This window comes from Mytilus galloprovincialis, chromosome 1, assembly GCF_965363235.1.
Source record: "Mytilus galloprovincialis chromosome 1, xbMytGall1.hap1.1, whole genome shotgun sequence".
NCBI classification, from domain to species: domain Eukaryota; kingdom Metazoa; phylum Mollusca; class Bivalvia; order Mytilida; family Mytilidae; genus Mytilus; species Mytilus galloprovincialis.
Genome location: NC_134838.1, coordinates 132,895,690 through 132,916,536, shown reverse-complemented (window position 1 = coordinate 132,916,536; position 20,847 = coordinate 132,895,690). Strand labels below are relative to the sequence as shown.

Below are 20,847 nucleotides of genomic sequence, written 5' to 3'. Positions count from 1 at the left end.
CCTAGTGCATAGCTTGTTGTTACGCCAATAAATGCTAGATTTTTATGCATCACTTTTTTGTCAGGCCAATACGTGTAAGGTCTTAGTGCAAAGTTTTTTTGTCGCGTCAGTAAATGTTAGGTCTTAATGCATAGCTTTTTGTCAAATCAATAAATGTTAGATCTTAATGCACAGATTTTTGTCACGCCAATAAATGTTAGGTCTTAATGCATAGCTTTTTGTCACATCAACAAATGCTATGTCTTCATGCATAGCTTTTTATCACGCCAGTACATGTAAGGTCTTAGTGCAAAGTTTTTTGTCGCGTCAATAAATGTTAGGTCTTAATGCATAGCTTTTTATCACATCAACAAATGTTAGGTCTTCATGCATAGCTTTTTTGTCACGCCAATACGTGTAAGATCTTAGTGCAAAGTTTTTTGTCGCGACAATAAATGTTAGGTCTTAATACATAGCTTTTTTTCAAATCAATAAATGTTGGATCTTAATGCATAGCTTTTTGTCACGCCAATAAATGTTAGGTCTTAGTGCATAGCTTTTTGTCAAATCAACAAATGTTAGGTCTTCATGCATATCTTTTTTCGTCACGCCAATACGTGTAAGGTCTTAGTACAAAGTTTTTTGTCCCCTCAATAAATGTTAGATCTTAATGCATAGCTGTTTGTCACATCAACAAATGTTTGGTCTTCATACATAGCTTTTTTGTCACGCCAATAAATGTTAGGTCTTAATGCATAGCTTTTTGTCACGTCAATACATGTTAAGTCCTAGTATATAGCTTGTTGTCACGCCAATAAATGTCAGGTCTTAATGCATAGCTTTTTGTCACGTCAATAAATGTTAGGTCGTCATGCATAGCTTTTTGTCACGCCAATACGTGTTATGTCTTAATACATAGCTTTTTGTCAAGTCAAACAGTGTTACGTCTTAATGCATAGCTTTTTGTCACGTCAATAAATGTTAGGTCTTAACATGGATTCTCTGTAAATACCAACCATGCCAGATATAGGGTGTGGCACGCATAGTCTCAGAAAAGCTTCAAACTTTGTCAGTTAATACACTTTTATCCATGTTGGAATATGGCATAATACTTTCCTTTGAGCCAACATATTATAGTTTCAATATATGGAATAAAATTCTTGGGGATCTTGTTTCCAAGAGCGGTAACCATGGAAACAAAAAAGTAAAAATTTCGCATTTTTTCCTGTTTCTTCATCAAATAAATGCAAATGAAAATTGACCAATACCTTATTTCATCTTAAATTACCTTTTAATTATTATTTACAGGAGAAGTACATCTTAATAACAAAAAACAGGGTCTGTTGCCATGGAAATAGGGGTGTAAAAATTGCAATTTTAAGCCAAAAAAAATATAAAAAAGATAATATCTGCAAATTTATAAGGAAAAAAAAAACACAAGCGAAGAAAAAAAATTACCATATGCTGACTATCATTTCTATTAACCTTAAATCTAGTATTGAAAATTGGTTACCATGGAAACATATGGCTTATAAATGAAGATCTGCATTAATTTCTAAGTACATGTTTTCAAGGATTTTTTTTTAAAACAAATCGAAATCAACACTGTTTTGCTTTTTGCAACAAATTTGAAGTGTTAACAATTGCTAAACATATCCTATGTATACATTTGCACTGGTTAAAATGCGTAGTTTTTTGTAACGCCAATAAATGTAACGTATTTATGCATAGCTTTTCGTCACGTCAATAAATATTAGGTCTTCAAGCATAGTTTTTTGTCAAGTCAAACTGTGCCAGGTCTTTTAATGCATAGTTTTTTTTTACCCAAATAAATGCAACGTCTTCGTACGTAGCTTTTTGTCGTCTTAATGACATTATCTATACTACAAAAAAGAGGATGTGGTATGATTGCCAATGAGACAACTGTCCACAAGAGACCAAAATGACACAGACATTAACAACTATAGGTCACCATAGGGTTCACTTTAAAAGTATTAATGCCCCCGTTATGTCCATAAATATAATATATATATAGTGAAATGAATTCTTGATTTTTTAATAGAACAGCTTAATTTTTGACAAATCCTTTTATTATATTTTTTAATTACTTCCCAATAATTTTTATATAGTAAATCTGTTGAAGTTAATTTTTCTATTGAGTTGATATATATATTTTTTGTAAGTTTTATGAATTAAAGCCACAGCAGCTTATTTTGAAATAATAACGGTTTTGTTGAAGTATAATATGTTAATTTAGACCAAAGATCTATTAATGTTCCCTCACCGACATCATGACACATACGGTTATATTGATATAATCCAAATGATTAAAGAACATTCTTCAACCCTTTATTAGGGAGGCGTGTCTGTAGTTCAATACTCAATACCTTGTTGAAATGAAATAAGTTTAATATGATGTGAAATAATGAAAATTTTGTGACTTAACAAAAAATGCACCACACGTTGTTATATTCACAGGAACTATAGTATACTCAGCTAATAAATAACCCCACACCGGAATGATTCACATGGATACCATAGAATAGTCAGCTAAATAAAAAAAATTAACACACATTGTAATATTCACAGGAATACTAAAGTATACCCAGCTAAAAAAATGAATACTAAAGTATAATCAGCTCAGCTAAACTATAAATAAACACACACTGTTACATTCACATGAATACTAAAGTATACTCAGATAAACTATAAATAAAAACATACTGTTACATTCACATGAATACTAAAGTGTATTCAGCTAAACTATAAATAAACAAACACTGTGGTATTCTCAGCGTGATGTTCCAAGGGGGAGATTAAACAGCAACTTATAGTATGAAAAAAAGAATAAAAACAACCCCACATTGTAATGTTCTTTAGGGGTGAAGAATACTCAGCAACTTATAAAGTAGCAAAATAAAACCAAGCGTACACTGTGAATCAAAGCTTTATTTATAGTCGGCATGTTACATAATAAATAAACATAGCTTTCTGAGCTTTTATAACAAATACATACATCTACATAATGAGCATACACAATACAAATATTAAAACATAAAAGACATAGAACATACATTTCATGCACATTTAGGCTGCAGTAATTTAATTACTATATATTATACACACGCATAAACATAAGCACTAAGCTAAAAGCAACATAAAAACAAAAGCACAGCAATCACAAATTATAAAAGGCTAAGCAAACAATCACAAAAAGCAGCACTATTATGTTTTCAAGCTGTCACATAAAATAAAACTAAGCACATGCATTGCAATGGCATGAGCTGCCATTCCATGAATTTATTAGACCCTTGAATCGGGTAAACGATGTTTCAGTTCTAAAGTGGTTTCGCAACTCATTCCATAGTTTGGCAGCAGAATATCTGAAAGATTTTAAGCCATACCTTGTTGTTCTAACTTCAGGTATTTCAGCTAGATTTTGGTATCTGAAAGAATATTTTTTTTATGTATATTTATAAGATCATGGAGGTATACTAGATTTTCATGATTGACTGTGACGTTGCGCACGATATTGGTGTCACTTTGGAAATATGGGTTAGATGGCGGGTTATTCAAATTCAAGCTCTTATCCTATACAATAAATAGCCATGTTATGCATATCATTCGAAAGGAAATAAACCATAGAAATCAATAACATAGATGAAGTTGTGCTTTGTCTATTTCTTAATGAAAAAAATTGCTCATTTCGATGCCTATAACGTCATTTTAAGGGTGTCCCGCCGTTACAATTTTGTTTTATGTGCGTCTTTGAAATCCCAGTGCGGATTCATTAGTAAGTAGAATGGTTTAAAATTTTACAACTATATTGTATACATTTAACGTTAAATGAAGTAATAGACGTTTTTAACTATAAGATAAGGAAGATCGTCAGAAAAGTTTAAACAAAAAAGAGAAAAAATGTCCCAATTTGCTGCTCAACCCGTAAAAAAACTTTCTGTCTTCAATTTCATAATATATAACATACGAAAATGGATTTTGATAATATCAGAAAAATTATACATGTTCCGAAGAAGCTATCTGAAGTCATCATTATGTAACTGCGGTCTTATTTTTAAAAACATCGTCATTTTTCCCGTGTCCAATAAAATGTCCCGATGGACAAAATAACACAAAGAATAATTCAGAGGCTTTTTATCAAACGAAATTCTACTATATCTCAAATTTTTATCACCTTTTAACTGATATGAATGGAAAATACATTTATTTTCCTTTAAAATGATATTATATGTACTTGTGTTTGAGTTGCAGGTAGAAAATCCGAAACGATCTAAGATGTCCAATGAAATGTCCCCGTAACCGTTATTTGACGTTCGTGTTTTAATAACGTTATTTAAACTGTTATACGACTTTTCTTGCATATTTGGCATAACATAATTTAATGAAATGGTCTGATCTATATAAAATAAAGTTCTCATTTAATATGCATTAAAATGTAGATCTGCATTGTTTCAAGGATATAAGATGTTTAAATATTTAACTGGGATACTCCATAAAGACAAGGCCCCTGAGCTACATGTATAAGTATAACAAAGAGAAAACTTACTTATGACCACACCCGGGCCACATTATAAAAGCAAGATACATTGAAAAAGGAAATGCAAACAAAACTGAAATTATAATTATCCTCCTCAGCCAGATAGTATCTGTAATTTCTAGCATTGCTATTAAAAAATTCGAAGCTATACACATGAATGAAAATTCTCACAATAAATCTTATGAGAAAAAGTACTCATAAGTCATGAACATTTCAGTAAAACGTGCAATCATTTTTTGTTTTTGTTGCATCGACTCATTTAACAAAAAGTTTTATCAGAGAAATACTCGTATGCCATAAAATTACAGTATAGCTATACTGTGAGTACATCTACCTAGCAATGTGTATGAACAATACGGTTATTACTGTAAAAGTAGTGTGACGGAATGAAGTTTATTTTCTCGAATCTCCAACAGAACTGCCTGGTAAATAGGCATGTATATGAAAATTAAAACTTTTCCGTTTTACCATTATTTGAGAGAGAGAGAGAGAGAGAGAGAGAGAGAGAGAGAGAGAGAGAGAGAGAGAGAGAGAGAGAGAGAGAGAGAGAGAGAGAGAGAGAGAGAGAGAGAGAGAGAGAGAGAGAGAGAGAGAGAGAGAGAGAGAGAGAGAGAGAGAGAGAGAGAGAGAGAGAGAGAGAGAGAGAGAGAGAGAGAGAGAGAGAGAGAGAGAGAGAGAGAGAGAGAGAGAGAGAGAGAGAGAGAGAGAGAGAGAGAGAGAGAGAGAGAGAGAGAGAGAGAGAGAGAGAGAGAGAGAGAGAGAGAGAGAGAGAGAGAGAGAGAGAGAGAGAGAGAGAGAGAGAGAGAGAGAGAGAGAGAGAGAGAGAGAGAGAGAGAGAGAGAGAGAGAGAGAGAGAGAGAGAGAGAGTAGTTGTCCGATATAAATGATGGATGGCACACAAACATGTAGCAGCTACCTCTAAGGTATTCATTTACAGACACTCCAAACTCATTCGAGAAAGAAAAAAATAACAAATCAATCTTTTGTGTGCAAATGTTTTTTGTTGTTGTGTAAAGTAGATCTTTTTTATCTTCACAAAACGCCACAAAACATAGCTTGAATATTGATTCTTACATCGCGATGACCGTGAGGGGATTAATTCCGATGTATTGTTGCCATAGAGATTTGACTTTCGTTTTTGACTGGTAACCGATCGTATAAATACGCGGATATCATCGAGTGCAAAATAACATATCTTATCGCTTGTTATAAATTCATTTCTGCAATGAATACTCATAAAAACGGAAATTAATAATACAAAGATATTGTGTCGTTTGAAATATTTATATGCATTAAAATCTATGCACACGTACAAAAGAAATGTGTTAACGCATGCGGAAGAATATCACAAGAAAGTTTTGTAGGAAATTATGAATGTCTACTCAAATCCAATCTATTGATAAAATTGAATTGTGATTGAAGAGTGTCCACCATGCACGTGTACTGCACTTTTATTAGAATCGTAGAATAGAATGATATACAATTGGATGAAAATTATACCTACATGTAACTGCTATATACAAATATTAATATAATATATAACAACACATCAGAGTATACTGATTTGTATCACCACAATATAATAGATATGAAAGCAGTGAAGTTGAATTCCCTGTCATTTATTCGTCATCCACGCAGGAACTTTTCTCAGAAAAAAATACATAAATCTCAGTTTCAGGTATAGAAATGTGATTTTTTTCTGAGACAAGTGCTTGTGACCACGCACAAGAACTTGCGGTCATCCGATGTTCAGTACTTCAGTACTTTGATTATACTTGTAAAACAATGTAAACTCAAACCAAAAAAGATTAAAACCGAAAACATAAAAATAATCGTTTGGAAACGTTTTTTTTCAAAAGTGCGCTGAACCAAAAATAACCAATAGTATATAAAAAGTGCATGGAATGCATTCCTGGTCCATAGTTGTTCGCTTGAGAAAAACAACATTTATCCATGTGAACATGCATGCACATATAGCAAATACTTAAAAATACACATCTAATAAAATGAAAATAATTGTATCATTTAAAATCGGATTTTAACCTGCTGGTAATCTGTGAGGTAGGTATTGGTCTATGTAAGAATTTTTTATACTTTGCCAAATTCTATAATTTCAAATATTATTAAAAAAAATATTGATCGCCGACCCTTTTTTGAAGCTTGAATTTGTGAAAAAATATCAGTTGAAAGGATACAACAATACAGAATCACCGTTCTCATAATAAAGTATTAAAAAGAAGATGCGGCCGTATGACGAGACAAACTTCCATTAAAGACCAATTAACAATTTCTATAGGTTTCTCTATTGCAATCAAATATGAGCAAAACCCGTACCGTATAGTCAGCTATAAAAGACCCTTAAATGACAAATGTAAAACAATTCAAACGAGAAAACTAACGGCCTAATGTACAAAATGTGTAAATTCCTACATAACATAATTTTCTTAATCATTTGGTAAAACAACCCTGATTTAAAAATTGTAATCAATGAAAACATTAAATATTTTCTTTTTAAAAAAATAGTTTAGACCCCGACCATCTTTAAATTATTGAAAGTTGGCAACGGCAGCATAAGAGCACGTATTTCTTTTTCAAACTTGATGAACATTTTTTTTTATAAAGCTTTTCGTTTAATAGAGATTTTTGTCAAAAATATTCTATTTTTAACGTTTTCCATGAAATCGTGGTTGATGTTAAGATTGTGGTCTTACTTAAACGTTAAAATAAATAATATGCATTATAATGTAAGTATAAGTCACTGCTTAAGGTTATAAGCAAAGCCAGCCAATGTGATATGTTGTAAGCACGCTCGTCCTAAGAGTAAAGAGATTCGCCTCAGATTTGTCCTGCATTTGTTTCACTCATAGTATCAAACTAAGTTTGAATGTTTTAAAACATTGAAGACAAAAAAGCGCCAAAAAATATGTACAAAACAGACTCTTTCGTTCATTTCTTTTACAAAAATTAGGGAGTTAGTTTTCTCGTCTTAATTGTTTTACGTTGTCATTTCGGGGCCTTTTATGGCAGACTATGCGGTATGGGCTTTGCTTTTGAATGCCGTACAGTGACCTATAGTTGTTAATTTCTGTGTCATTTTGGTCTCTTGTAGAGAGTTGTCTCATTTGCAATCATAACACATCTTCTTTTTATATATTTCATCATTTAACAAGACATTAAATTGTTATTTTGTGTTATTGTTGCATCTATAATTCTTCGCAAAAATTAAAAATTTGTTCATGTATTTTTGTTCAAATTTAATGGAATTTTGTATTTGCACCGCCTTAAAAAAATAAAACCATATAAAGAAGCAACTTCGAAAATCTCTGTACTTTAAGCTGCATTTCACATGAGTAGAATATAAGGTCAACGTTTGAAACTTTCCGTGGAACAACGTCAAAATCGTCGTTTTATTAGCAACGTCGTGTAACGCTAAGTGGCACCAATACCGTGCGTAACGTCTGTTCTAAAGACCTCTATTGCCATGGTTCTTAGGCGTCTTACTATTAGTGATTGCATTTTTGATTTTAAAAGTAAGTCTTCATATGTGCTATTGTGATCCTGGTAAATGAAGCGAAGTGCTCTTTCTTGTAATTTTTTTTTTGTTGGCCTCGCTGTAGAAATGCCAAAACAAGGAGCAAAAATTAAAGTTTGACATAACAGTGGAGTGATATATTGTTAATTTTCCTAGTTTGTTTAAGTATTTGCCAAGTCTTTTTAAAACACTTAGCTGTCTGGATGTTTTTTTGCAGATGTTTGATATATGCGTGTTGAAATTTAGTTCAAAGTCAATGGTGATGCCTAATAGGTTGACCTCTTTTTAACTTTTTATTTTGTTACCTGCTAGATCAAATGTAATGTTTTTGCCCATTGTTTTTTTGCCAATTGCCAAAGCTTGAAACTTTATCAGGGTTTGCCTTCATTTGATTGGAAGAAAACCATTCTATCAGAGTCAAACTGTCTTTTTGAAGTGTGGAGATAACGGTGTCTTTATCTCTATTTGCATAAGATAATGCGTTGTCGTCAGCGTAATTGTAAAGTGAACTGTGTGTGGTGAAGTGAATATATCATTAGTGAATATGTTGAAAAGTATAGGACCAAGAATAGAACCTTGTGGTACCGCTTTGTATATGTTTTACCAATACTCAGACTAGAGCAAACTCAAACACATTGTGTCCTATTAGATAAGTAATTTTTAATCAGTTTTTATGAGGAAGTTGAAAGACCATATGCTTCAAGCTTAAAAGCAGTAGAAGATCGTGAGGAAGACAATCGAAAGCCTAAGATAGATCCATAAGAATTGACCCAATAGACTTATTTTGATCAAGTGCCATTTTCCAGTCCTCATTGATTCGGAGAAGAGTAGTTTGACATCCGTATTTTGGTCGAAATGCCGATAAGTATGGACGAAAGTGTGTGTTGAAGTATTCAACCTGCTGGTTGTAAATTGCTCGTTCGAAAAATTTTGAAATTGCTGGAAGTATAATTACTGGTCTATAGTTGCCCACATCAGGTACATTGTTCTTTTTGTGCCTCTTTTGATTTGTCTGGAAAAGTGAATGATTTTATAGTCTTGTTTTTCAATTCAGTTTATATGGGTTTTGTGATAACTGGTTGTGCTAGTTTTAGGATGTTCTTGGGGGAAAGGGGGGGGGGGTGATAATACTCAGCAAGTTATAAAGTAGTAAAATAAAACCAACCGCACACCGTGATGTTCTTGCGTAAAACAAGAAAACAAGTATACTCTGCAAATAAAAAAAGTAGAAAAAAACAAATTGTGATGTTCTCGGGCATACAAAAATACACTTCGTAACTTATGGAGATATAACATAAATTCTAAACATTGTATTATCATCAGTGATGGTAAGATATACATTGTACTCAGCTACGTACAAAATTAAGGAATGACTGTAATATTTTTTCTGTCTATGAAAAAATAACATAAAAAATTTGGTGCACACTGAATAACGCGCGTAGTGGGTTATTTAACCAGACACAAGTTGTTTCCTTTTTCTTTTTTCCTTTTTCGATATTCAAATTTTGAAAAATATCACAAGTCCAAACTGAATTTTTTTTTTCCAAAAATTTTTTTTTTCCTCAAATTTTTTTTTACTCAATTTTTCCTCGAAATTTTTTTTTCGTTTCTTTATTCGGTTTCTATTTCCTTATTCGATTTTCATTTCCTTATTCGGTTTCTTTTTCCTTATTCGATTTTCATTTCCTTATTCGGGTTCTGTTTCCTTATTCGGTTTATATTTCCTTATTCAATTGTCATTTCCTTATTCGGTTTCTATTTCCTTATTCGGTTTCTATTTCCTTATTCAATTTTCATTTCCTTATTCAATTTTCATTTCTTTATTCGGTTTCTGTTTCCTTATTCGGTTTCTGTTTCCTTATTCGGTTTCTATTTCCTTATTCAATTTTCATTTCCTTATTCGGTTTCTTTTTCCTTATTCGGTTTCTTTTTCCTTATTCGGTTTCTTTTTCTTTGTTCGTTTTTTTTTCCTTAATCGGTTTCTTTTTCTTTATTTGGTTTCTATTTCCTATTTCGATATTCAAATTTTGAAAATATTACGTCCAAACTGAATTTTTTTTTTCCTCAAAATATTTTTTCCCCCAAAATGTTTTCCTCAAATTTTTTTCCCTCATTTTTTTTTCGTTTCCTGATTCGTTTCCTGATTCGTTTTCTATTTTCTTATTGAAAACCAAATAAGGAAAAAGAAACCGAATAAGGAAAAAGAAACCGAATAAGGAAAATGAAACGGAATAAGGAAATGACAATTGAATAAGGAAATAGAAACCAAATAAGGAAACAGAAACAGAATAAGTAAATGAAAATCAATTAAGGAAAAAGAAACCGAATAAGGAAATGAAAATTGAATAAGGAAACAGAAACCAAATAAGGAAATGAAAACCGAATAAGGAAAATCAAAATCAAATCAGGGAACAGAAACCGAATAAGGAAACGAAAAAATAAATTCGAGGAAAAAATTTTTGCGGAAAAAAAACTATTTTTGAGGAAAAACAATTTTGAGGGAAAAAAAATTTTGTGGAAATTTTTTTTGAGGAAAACAAAAATCAGTTTGGACTTGTAATATTTTTCAAAATTTGAATATCGAAAAAAGAAAAAAGAAAAAGGAAACAACTTGTGGCTGGTGGTTATTTAACAGTGTGAACCACATTTTTTATGTTATTTCGAATAGACAGAAAATATATTACAGTCATTTCTTACAATTCAATTCTAAATTCCATTTTAAACCGTAGAAAACCATGAAAAAACGTTGATGACGTCACGGTCACATGACTAAATTATGTCTATGGACTGATAACAAAATAACGTCAGCCAATCAGAAGACGCGTTACATCCAAAATTAAATTAGAAAAAAATTAACAGCCACTTATTATGCTATTCTGAGAAATATAACAAAAGTATTTTCAGCTACGTACAAAGTAACAAATACAAATAATAAAACCACAAATTTGAATATTATTTAATAGTTAACTATATTCAGCAAATTACAAATAAAAGCAACAGTAGTATACCGCTGTTCAAAAATCGTAAATTTGGGTATTATTTAATATAGTTAACTATATTCAACAACTTACAAATAAAGGCAACAGTAGTATACCGCTGTTCAAAAATCGTAAATCTAACGTAACGGTACCCAGATTGCACCGAATACCCAAATTGCACCTATTTAGCAAAAATAGCAGCGGGAATCTTACAAGATTTCCAAGAGACTAAACAATTTGTATTTTTATGATTTGATACTATGCACGTCTTTCACCATAGGTAAAAATATTTAGATATACGCATAACGTTCACAGTATTTATCAACAGATGAAGTGTTTACTGAAAAAGCAAAATGTACCATAACATCGCCATGCAACGTCATCAAAACGTCATCTTTTTAAAATTAGCAAATACAATATGTTTTGAGTATTCATTTCTTAAATAATGAAGAGTAAGCATGGACAAATATCCAATTGTTCAAAATATTTGAAAAAATTAAACAAAAGCTCTGTTACTCGACTTTTGACGAAGAGAATTTAAGCATGGATGCAATTTGGGTACTCCTCATTTCAGAATCATTGATGGTTTGGAGGTTAGTTCAGACCAATTTTTCTATGATTCCATATGGATTGAAAATCAAATTGGTGTACCTATATAATAAAGAAGGATAGGGCTACAAAATAAACACTAAATGGAAATTGCTGTCTTGATCATAAAAAAAACGTAGTTAAAAAAACTGTCAAAATAAGTGCAATTTGGGTACCGTCACGCCACATGTGGAGCAGGATCTGCTTACCCTTCCGGAGCACCTAAGATCACCCCTAGTTTTTGGTGGGGTTCGTGTTGTTTCTTCTTTAGTTTTCTAAGTAAGTAAGTAAGTAAGTAAGTAATTTTTATTGGTTTAAAATCCAAAATTACAGGATTGATACCAAGACAATACAAATTTGTTATACACAAACATACAAACATATATATATCATACCAATTTCATAAACATTATATGAGGAGGTGGTACCACAAAGTTATTTAGTGCTTAATAAAGCATTTCTAGAAATGTACATGTCGCTTATAAATTTAACAATAATTCTAATTATATCAGTCTCAACACACGTATACAAAAATTTAAATCTTGCTTCATTAGTCATATTAAAAAAGAGGGAACTATTTCACTAATTTTGGAAAACAGTTGGTCTCTAATTGTCGAGCCTGCAACTTTTGTTGCAGAAAGCTCGACATAGGGATAGTGATCCGGCGGCGGCGGCGGCGGCGGCGGTGTTAGCTAACTTCTTAAAAGCTTTATATTTTAGAAGGTGGAAGACCTGGATGCTTCATACTTTGTATATAGATGCTTCATGTTACGAAGTTTCCGTCAGTCACATGTCCAATGTCCTTGACCTCATTTTCATGGTTCAGTGACCACTTGAAAAAAAAGTTCAAATTTTTTGTAATGTTGAATTCTCTCTTATTATAAGTAATAGGATAACTATATTTGTTATGTGCGTACCTTGCAAGGTCCTCGTGTCTGTCAGACAGTTTTCACTTGACCTCGACCTCATTTCATGGATCAGTGAACAAGGTTAAGTTTTGGTGGTCAAGTCCATATCTCAGATACTATAAGCAATAGGGCTAGTATATTCGGTGTATGGAAGGACTGTAAGGTGTACATGTCCAACTGGCAGGTGTCATCTGACCTTGACCTCATTTTCATGGTTCAGTGGTTATAGTTAAATTTTTGTGTTTTGGTCTGTTTTTCTCATACCATATGCAATAGGTCTACTATATTTGTTGTATGGAATGATTGTTAAGTGTACATGCCTAGCGGGCAGATGCCATGTGACCTTGAACTCATTTTCATGGTTCAGTGGTCAAAGTTAAGTTTTTGAGTTTTGGTCTTTTTATCTAATGCTATATGCCATTGGTCAACTACATTTGGTGTATGGAAATATTTTATGATCTTTATGTCAGTCCAGCAGGTTTTATTTAACCGTGACCTCATTTTCACGGTTCATTGCACAGTGTTAAGTTTTTGTGTTTTGGTCTAATTTTCTTAAACTATAAGCAATGTGTCAACTATATATGTTGTATAGAAGCATTGTTAGCTGTACCTGTCTGCCTGGCATGGTTCATCTGACCTGGACCTCTTTTTCAAGGTTCATTGGTCTTTGTTTAGTTATCTTGGTTAATGTTAAGTTGATGTGACAGTTGTAATAAAGCTTAGCTTTATACTTAGGACTATCAACATAATATCAATGATTAGTATAGAAGGCGAGACATTTCAGCGTGTGCACTCTTGTTATATTTAGTTTTATACATTTTAAAGTGAAATGAAATTCATCTTCTACTTCTAAGAGGCACAAAGGACAAATTCTTTCTTCTACAGGGGTTTTAGTGTGACGCCCTTGTTCAATTCTAAGAACACTATTACTAATACGAATTTTAGCAAAATGCCCTATTACTTTTCTGTCTATATTTAACAATAAATAGGTTTCCAATTTATAATTTTCTTTAAGCTGTCTATATGTTCTCAGCTTATTACCATGTACTGATTTATTATCACAAAATATATTTTCTTTCCAATAATTAAGATATCTATCATTAAGTTTGGTATGAATTGCATATAATAAACGCTTTTTTGAAATAGTATCATGATTTTTCCAAACATGTGAAAAATTTAATGTAGCAAGTAACTGTTCAATCTTTTTAGCAAATCCATTGGTTAATTGCAGGTTGGAAAAATATATATCTTTTAGTAAACAATTGTTATCAGATTTGATCACATGCAACCATAAGCCAATTGACAGTTTTAAAGCTTCTATAAAAACTGGATACATACCAAGTTCAGCTAGTAGTGCTAAATTGACAACTGATTTATTTACTCCAATTAAAGTTTTTGCAAATTTAATTTGGACTTTGATGGTAGCCAATGACCAATATTTTGACTCTAGATTTGTAATATCTTTTATCATATACAGAGACCAAACTTCACTACAGTAAAGAAGTATAGGTTTAACACAAGCATCAAAAAGCTTTAAGTGAGGTAATACATTGATATCTTCAGAAAATAACAGTTTTCTAATACAAAATATAGCTTTTGAGGCTTTTTTACAAAGAAGTCTCACTGCTTCTGTAAAACTACCAGATGGTTTAAACAGTATACCCAAATATTTATATTCTGTACAGTGTTCCAAAATATTATCACTAAAAACAAACTTGTCTTTTGTAAGTTTTTTACCTGATTTGTTAAAAATCATAACTTTGGTTTTATCAAGATTTACTGTTAAATCCCAACTAGTGCAATATAAACTAAGCTTGTCAAGGCATTTTTGTAAGCCATTAGCCGATTCAGAAATAAGGACTAAATCATCAGCGTATAACAGACATGATTTTCTATGTTGTGTCATGTGTACTATTGTTTTTCTGTTTGTCTTTTTCATTTTTAGCCATGGCGTTGTCAGTTTGTTTTAGATTTATGAGTTTGACTGCCCTTTGGTATCTTTCGTCCCTCTTTTATGGACAAAAAACAAAATCGGGAAAACAAACTAAAACTGAGGGAAACGCATTAAATATAAAAGGAGAACAACCAATATTTGTATGAGAATCCTTCATGTCGACTGACTTGTATTGTATTTGTGTGGCGCTGTTTTCATGAAAACACATATTGAACACAATGGAGATCAGTACATTCGGATTTTTTAACTGAATATTTAAGATTTTTGTTGTTGTCGTTTTAAATTAAGAATGTCATCGAATTGTGAATGGGTGTTATAATGAATTACATAGCCGTATAATGACTGATGTGGTTCTATTGTTGTCCCTTTAATAGCGTCGTCACAGCAATGAACGTAGTGATCATTGTAGATATCCACATGTAGCCACATAAACTGCATGCATCTGAATAATCTATTGCCAGGTAAAATGCCGCTCGATAATTGTATTTACAAACACGTAATTTGTTCACAACGGGGAGCCATATTAAAGCTAAGATTGTAGTGATAACGACCTATTATACTGAGGTCGGGTAGACAATATCATTAACGGATGAAAGATCATTTCATATACAATATATGTCGTACAACGGTAGCCGAAGATGTATTGAAATTTTGTGAAGTTTCATTGCACACTTTGATGCACTTTAAAGGTAATATATTATTTTTACCTGAGCATTATTTGGATAGACGAAAAGAAATCGTTAGGTATGCTTCAATTCAACATAACATATTTAACAATGTATAACTAAATATTACATAAACATCAATTCTATATAACATATTCAACAATACTTATTGTATTTTTCTGTTCTGACAATACTTATTGCAGCTTTCATGATTAGTTTTGTGAAAAATGTGAAGCAGTTACAGTAATTGTTGTATTATATATTGCGCTCTATGAATAATGTACTAATTATTTATTATCCGAACTTATCAAGTCTTCCTCCTATATTAATCAATGCATTTGATGTGTTTTATCTTTTGATTTTGCCATTTGATTAGGGACTTTCCGTTTGAATTTTCCTCGGAGTTCAATTTTTTCTTTTTTGTGAATTTACTTTCCCCCCCATATATAAGTAGAGAAAGGCTCATTCTGTATTAATTCTTTCCCATATATGAGGAGTAGAGAAAGACTCAGCCTTTTTAATACTTTCCCAGATATACAGGGTAGAGAAAGGCTCAACCTATATTAATCCTTTCTCATATAGAAGGAGTGGAGAAAGTCAAGTCCTAGCTTCTTGTTTGCTGGTGTCCCCGACCTCCACGTAGAACAAACAAGACATAAATTCGTTAAAGAAAAACTGCTGTCCCCGACCTTCATGTAGAAGAAACAAGACATAAATTCGTTAAAGACAAACTGCTGTCCCCGACCTCCACGTAGAACAAACAAGACATAAATTCGTTAAAGAAAAACTGCTGTCCCCGACCTTCATGTAGAAGAAACAAGACATAAATTCGTTAAAGACAACCGACAACCTGCTGTCCCCGACCTTCATGTAGAAGAACCAAGACATAAATTCGTAAAAGACAACCTGCTGTCCCCGACCTCCACGTAGAACAAACAAGACATAAATTCGTTAAAGACAACCTGCTGTCCCCGACCTTCATGTAGAAGAAACAAGACATAAATTCGTTAAAGACAACCTGCTGTCCCCGACCTCCATGTAGAAGAAACAAGACATAAATTCGTTAAAGACAAACTGCTGTCCCCGACCTTAATGTAGAAGAAACTAGACATAAATTCGTTAAAGACAAATTGCTGTCCCCGACCTTAATGTAGAAGAAACAAGACATAAATTCGTTAAAGACAACCGACAACCTGCTGTCCCCGACCTTCATGTAGCAGAAACAAGACATAAATTCGTTAAAGACAACCTGCTGTCCCCGACCTTCATGTAGAAGAAACAAGACATAAATTCGTTAAAGACAAACTGCTGTCCCCGACCTTCATGTAGAAGAAACAAGACATAAATTCGTTAAAGACAACCGACAACCTGCTGTCCCCGACCTTCATGTAGAAGAAACAAGACATAAATTCGTTAAAGACAAATTGCTGTCACCGACCTTCATGTAGAAGAAACAAGACATAAATTCGTTAAAGACAACCTGCTGTCCCCGACCTTCATGTAGAAGAAACAAGACATAAATTCGTTAAAGAAAACCTGCTGTCCCCGACCTTCATGTAGAAGAAACAAGACATAAATTCGTTAAAGACAACCGACAACCTGCTGTCCCCGACCTTCATGTAGAAGAAACAAGACATAAATTCGTTAAAGACAACCGACAACCTGCTGTCCCCGACCTTCATGTAGAAAAAACAAGACATAAATTCGTTAAAGAAAACCTGCTGTCCCCGACCTTCATGTAGAAGAAACAAGACATAAATTCGTTAAAGACAACCGACAACCTGCTGTCCCCGACCTTCATGTAGAAGAAACAAGACATAAATTCGTTAAAGACAAATTGCTGTCACCGACCTTCATGTAGAAGAAACAAGACATAAATTCGTTAAAGACAACCTGCTGTCCCCGACCTTCATGTAGAAGAAACAAGACATAAATTCGTTAAAGACAACCTGCTGTCCCCGACCTTCATGTAGAAGAAACAAGACATAAATTCGTTAAAGACAAACTGCTGTCCCCGACCTTCATGTAGAAAAAACAAGACATAAATTCGTTAAAGACAACCTGCTGTCCCCGACCTTCATGTAGAAGAAACAAGACATAAATTCGTTAAAGACAAACTGCTGTCACCGACCTTCATGTAGAAGAAACAAGACATAAATTCGTAAAAGACAACCTGCTGTCCCCGACCTCCATGTAGAAGAAACAAGACATAAATTCGTAAAAGACAACCTGCTGTCCCCGACCTCCATGTAGAAAAAACAAGACATAAATTCGTTAAAGACAAACTGCTGTCCCCGACCTTCATGTAGAAGAAACAAGACATAAATTCGTTAAAGACAAACTGCTGTCCCCGACCTTCATGTAGAAGAAACAAGACATAAATTCGTAAAAGACAACCTGCTGTCCCCGACCTCCATGTAGAAGAACCAAGACATAAATTCGTAAAAGACAAACTGCTGTCCCCGACCTCCATGTAGAAAAAACAAGACATAAATTCATTAAAGACAAACTGCTGTCTCCGACCTCCATGTAAAAGAAACAAGACATAAATTCGTAAAAGACAACCTGCTGTCCCCGACCTCCATGTAGAAGAAACAAGACATAAATTCATTAAAGACAAACTGCTGTCTCCGACCTCCATGTAGAAGAAACAAGACATAAATTCGTTAAAGACAACCGACAACCTGCTGTCCCCGACCTTCATGTAGCAGAAACAAGACATAAATTCATTAAAGACAAACTGCTGTCCCCGACCTCCATGTAGAAAAAACAAGACATAAATTCGTTAAAGACAACCTGCTGTCCCCGACCTCCATGTAGAAGAAACAAGACATAAATTCGTAAAAGACAACCGACAACCTGCTGTCCCCGACCTCCATGTAGAAAAAACAAGACATAAATTCGTTAAAGACAACCTGCTGTCCCCGACCTTCATGTAGAAGAAACAAGACATAAATTCGTTAAAGACAAACTGCTGTCCCCGACCTTCATGTAGAAAAAACAAGACATCAATTCGTTAAAGACAACCTGCTGTCCCCGACCTTAATGTAGAAGAAACAAGACATAAATTCGTTAAAGACAACCGACAACCTGCTGTCCCCGACCTTCATGTAGCAGAAACAAGACATAAATTCGTTAAAGACAACCTGCTGTCCCCGACCTTCATGTAGAAGAAACAAGACATAAATTCGTTAAAGACAACCGACAACCTGCTGTCCCCGACCTTCATGTAGAAAAAACAAGACATAAATTCGTTAAAGAAAACCTGCTGTCCCCGACCTTCATGTAGAAGAAACAAGACATAAATTCGTTAAAGACAACCGACAACCTGCTGTCCCCGACCTTCATGTAGAAGAAACAAGACATAAATTCGTTAAAGACAAATTGCTGTCACCGACCTTCATGTAGAAGAAACAAGACATAAATTCGTTAAAGACAACCTGCTGTCCCCGACCTTCATGTAGAAGAAACAAGACATAAATTCGTTAAAGACAACCTGCTGTCCCCGACCTTCATGTAGAAGAAACAAGACATAAATTCGTTAAAGACAAACTGCTGTCCCCGACCTTCATGTAGAAAAAACAAGACATAAATTCGTTAAAGACAACCTGCTGTCCCCGACCTTCATGTAGAAGAAACAAGACATAAATTCGTTAAAGACAAACTGCTGTCACCGACCTTCATGTAGAAGAAACAAGACATAAATTCGTAAAAGACAACCTGCTGTCCCCGACCTCCATGTAGAAGAAACAAGACATAAATTCGTAAAAGACAACCTGCTGTCCCCGACCTCCATGTAGAAAAAACAAGACATAAATTCGTTAAAGACAAACTGCTGTCCCCGACCTTCATGTAGAAGAAACAAGACATAAATTCGTTAAAGACAAACTGCTGTCCCCGACCTTCATGTAGAAGAAACAAGACATAAATTCGTAAAAGACAACCTGCTGTCCCCGACCTCCATGTAGAAGAACCAAGACATAAATTCGTAAAAGACAAACTGCTGTCCCCGACCTCCATGTAGAAAAAACAAGACATAAATTCATTAAAGACAAACTGCTGTCTCCGACCTCCATGTAAAAGAAACAAGACATAAATTCGTAAAAGACAACCTGCTGTCCCCGACCTCCATGTAGAAGAAACAAGACATAAATTCATTAAAGACAAACTGCTGTCTCCGACCTCCATGTAGAAGAAACAAGACATAAATTCGTTAAAGACAACCGACAACCTGCTGTCCCCGACCTTCATGTAGCAGAAACAAGACATAAATTCATTAAAGACAAACTGCTGTCCCCGACCTCCATGTAGAAAAAACAAGACATAAATTCGTTAAAGACAACCTGCTGTCCCCGACCTCCATGTAGAAGAAACAAGACATAAATTCGTAAAAGACAACCGACAACCTGCTGTCCCCGACCTCCATGTAGAAAAAACAAGACATAAATTCATTAAAGACAAACTGCTGTCTCCGACCTCCATGTAGAAGAAACAAGACATAAATTCGTTAAAGACAACCGACAACCTGCTGTCCCCGACCTTAATGTAGAAGAACCAAGACATAAATTCGTTAAAGACAAACTGCTGTCCCCGACCTTAATGTAGAAGAACCAAGACATCAATTCGTTAAAGACAAACTGCTGTCCTCGACCTTCATGTAGAAGAAACAAGACATAAATTCGTTAAAGACAAACTGCTGTCCCCGACCTTAATGTAGAAGAACCAAGACATAAATTCGTTAAAGACAAACTGCTGTCCCCGACCTTCATGTAGAAGAAACAAGACATAAATTCATCAAAGACAACCTGCTGTCCCCGACCTTCATGTAGAAGAAACAAGACATCAATTCGTTAAAGTCAACCTGCTGTCCTCGACCTTCATGTAGAAGAAACAAGACATAAATTCGTTAAAGACAAACTGCTGTCCATGACCTTCATGTAAAAGAAACAAGACATAAATTTATTAAAGACAACCTGCTGTCCCCGACCTTAATGTAGAAGAAACTAGACATAAATTCGTTAAAAATAACCTGCTGTCCCCGACCTTAATGTAGAAGACATGTACACAAGACATAAATTCGTTAAAGACAAACTGCTGTTCCCGACCTCCATGTAGAAGACATAAGACATAAATTTGTTTAAGACAACCTCCTGTCCCCGACCTCCATGTAGAAGAAACAAGACATAAATTCGTTAAAGACAAACTGCTGTCTCCGACCTCCATGTAGAAGAACCAAGACATAAATTCGTAAAAGACAACCGACAACCTGCTGTCCCCGACCTTAATGTAGAAGAACCAAGACATAAATTCGTTAAAGACAAATTGCTGTCACCGACCTTCATGTAGAAGAAACAAGACATAAATTCGTTAAAGACAACCTGCTGTCCCCGACCTTAATGTAGAAGAACCAAGACATAAATTCGTTAAAGACAAACTGCTGTCCTCGACCTCCATGTAGAAGAACCAAGACATAAATTCGTAAAAGACAACCGACAACCTGCTGTCCCCGACCTTAATGTAGAAGAACCAAGACATAAATTTGTTAAAGACAAACTGCTGTCCCCGACCTTAATGTAGAAGAACCAAGACATAAATTCGTTAAAGACAAACTGCTGTCCTCGACCTTCATGTAGAAGAAACAAGACATAAATTCGTTAAAGACAACATGCTGTCCCCGACCTTAATGTA

General features: G+C 33.9%; 1 protein-coding gene across 2 annotated transcripts in view; it reads left to right on the top strand.

Annotated features, from left to right (window-relative positions):
* LOC143060568 (uncharacterized) overlaps positions 1-20,847 on the top strand; it is a 38,391-nt gene that overhangs the window by 6,597 nt on the left and 10,947 nt on the right. The window contains exon 1 of one of the 2 annotated variants that reach the window (XM_076233616.1): positions 15,057-15,183. The exons of the other annotated variant lie outside the window; for it this stretch is intronic. The gene's annotated coding sequence lies outside the window, so the exon portion shown is untranslated. Of the gene's footprint in view, positions 1-15,056; positions 15,184-20,847 lie in introns of those variants that run through there. 2 annotated transcript variants of the gene reach the window in all.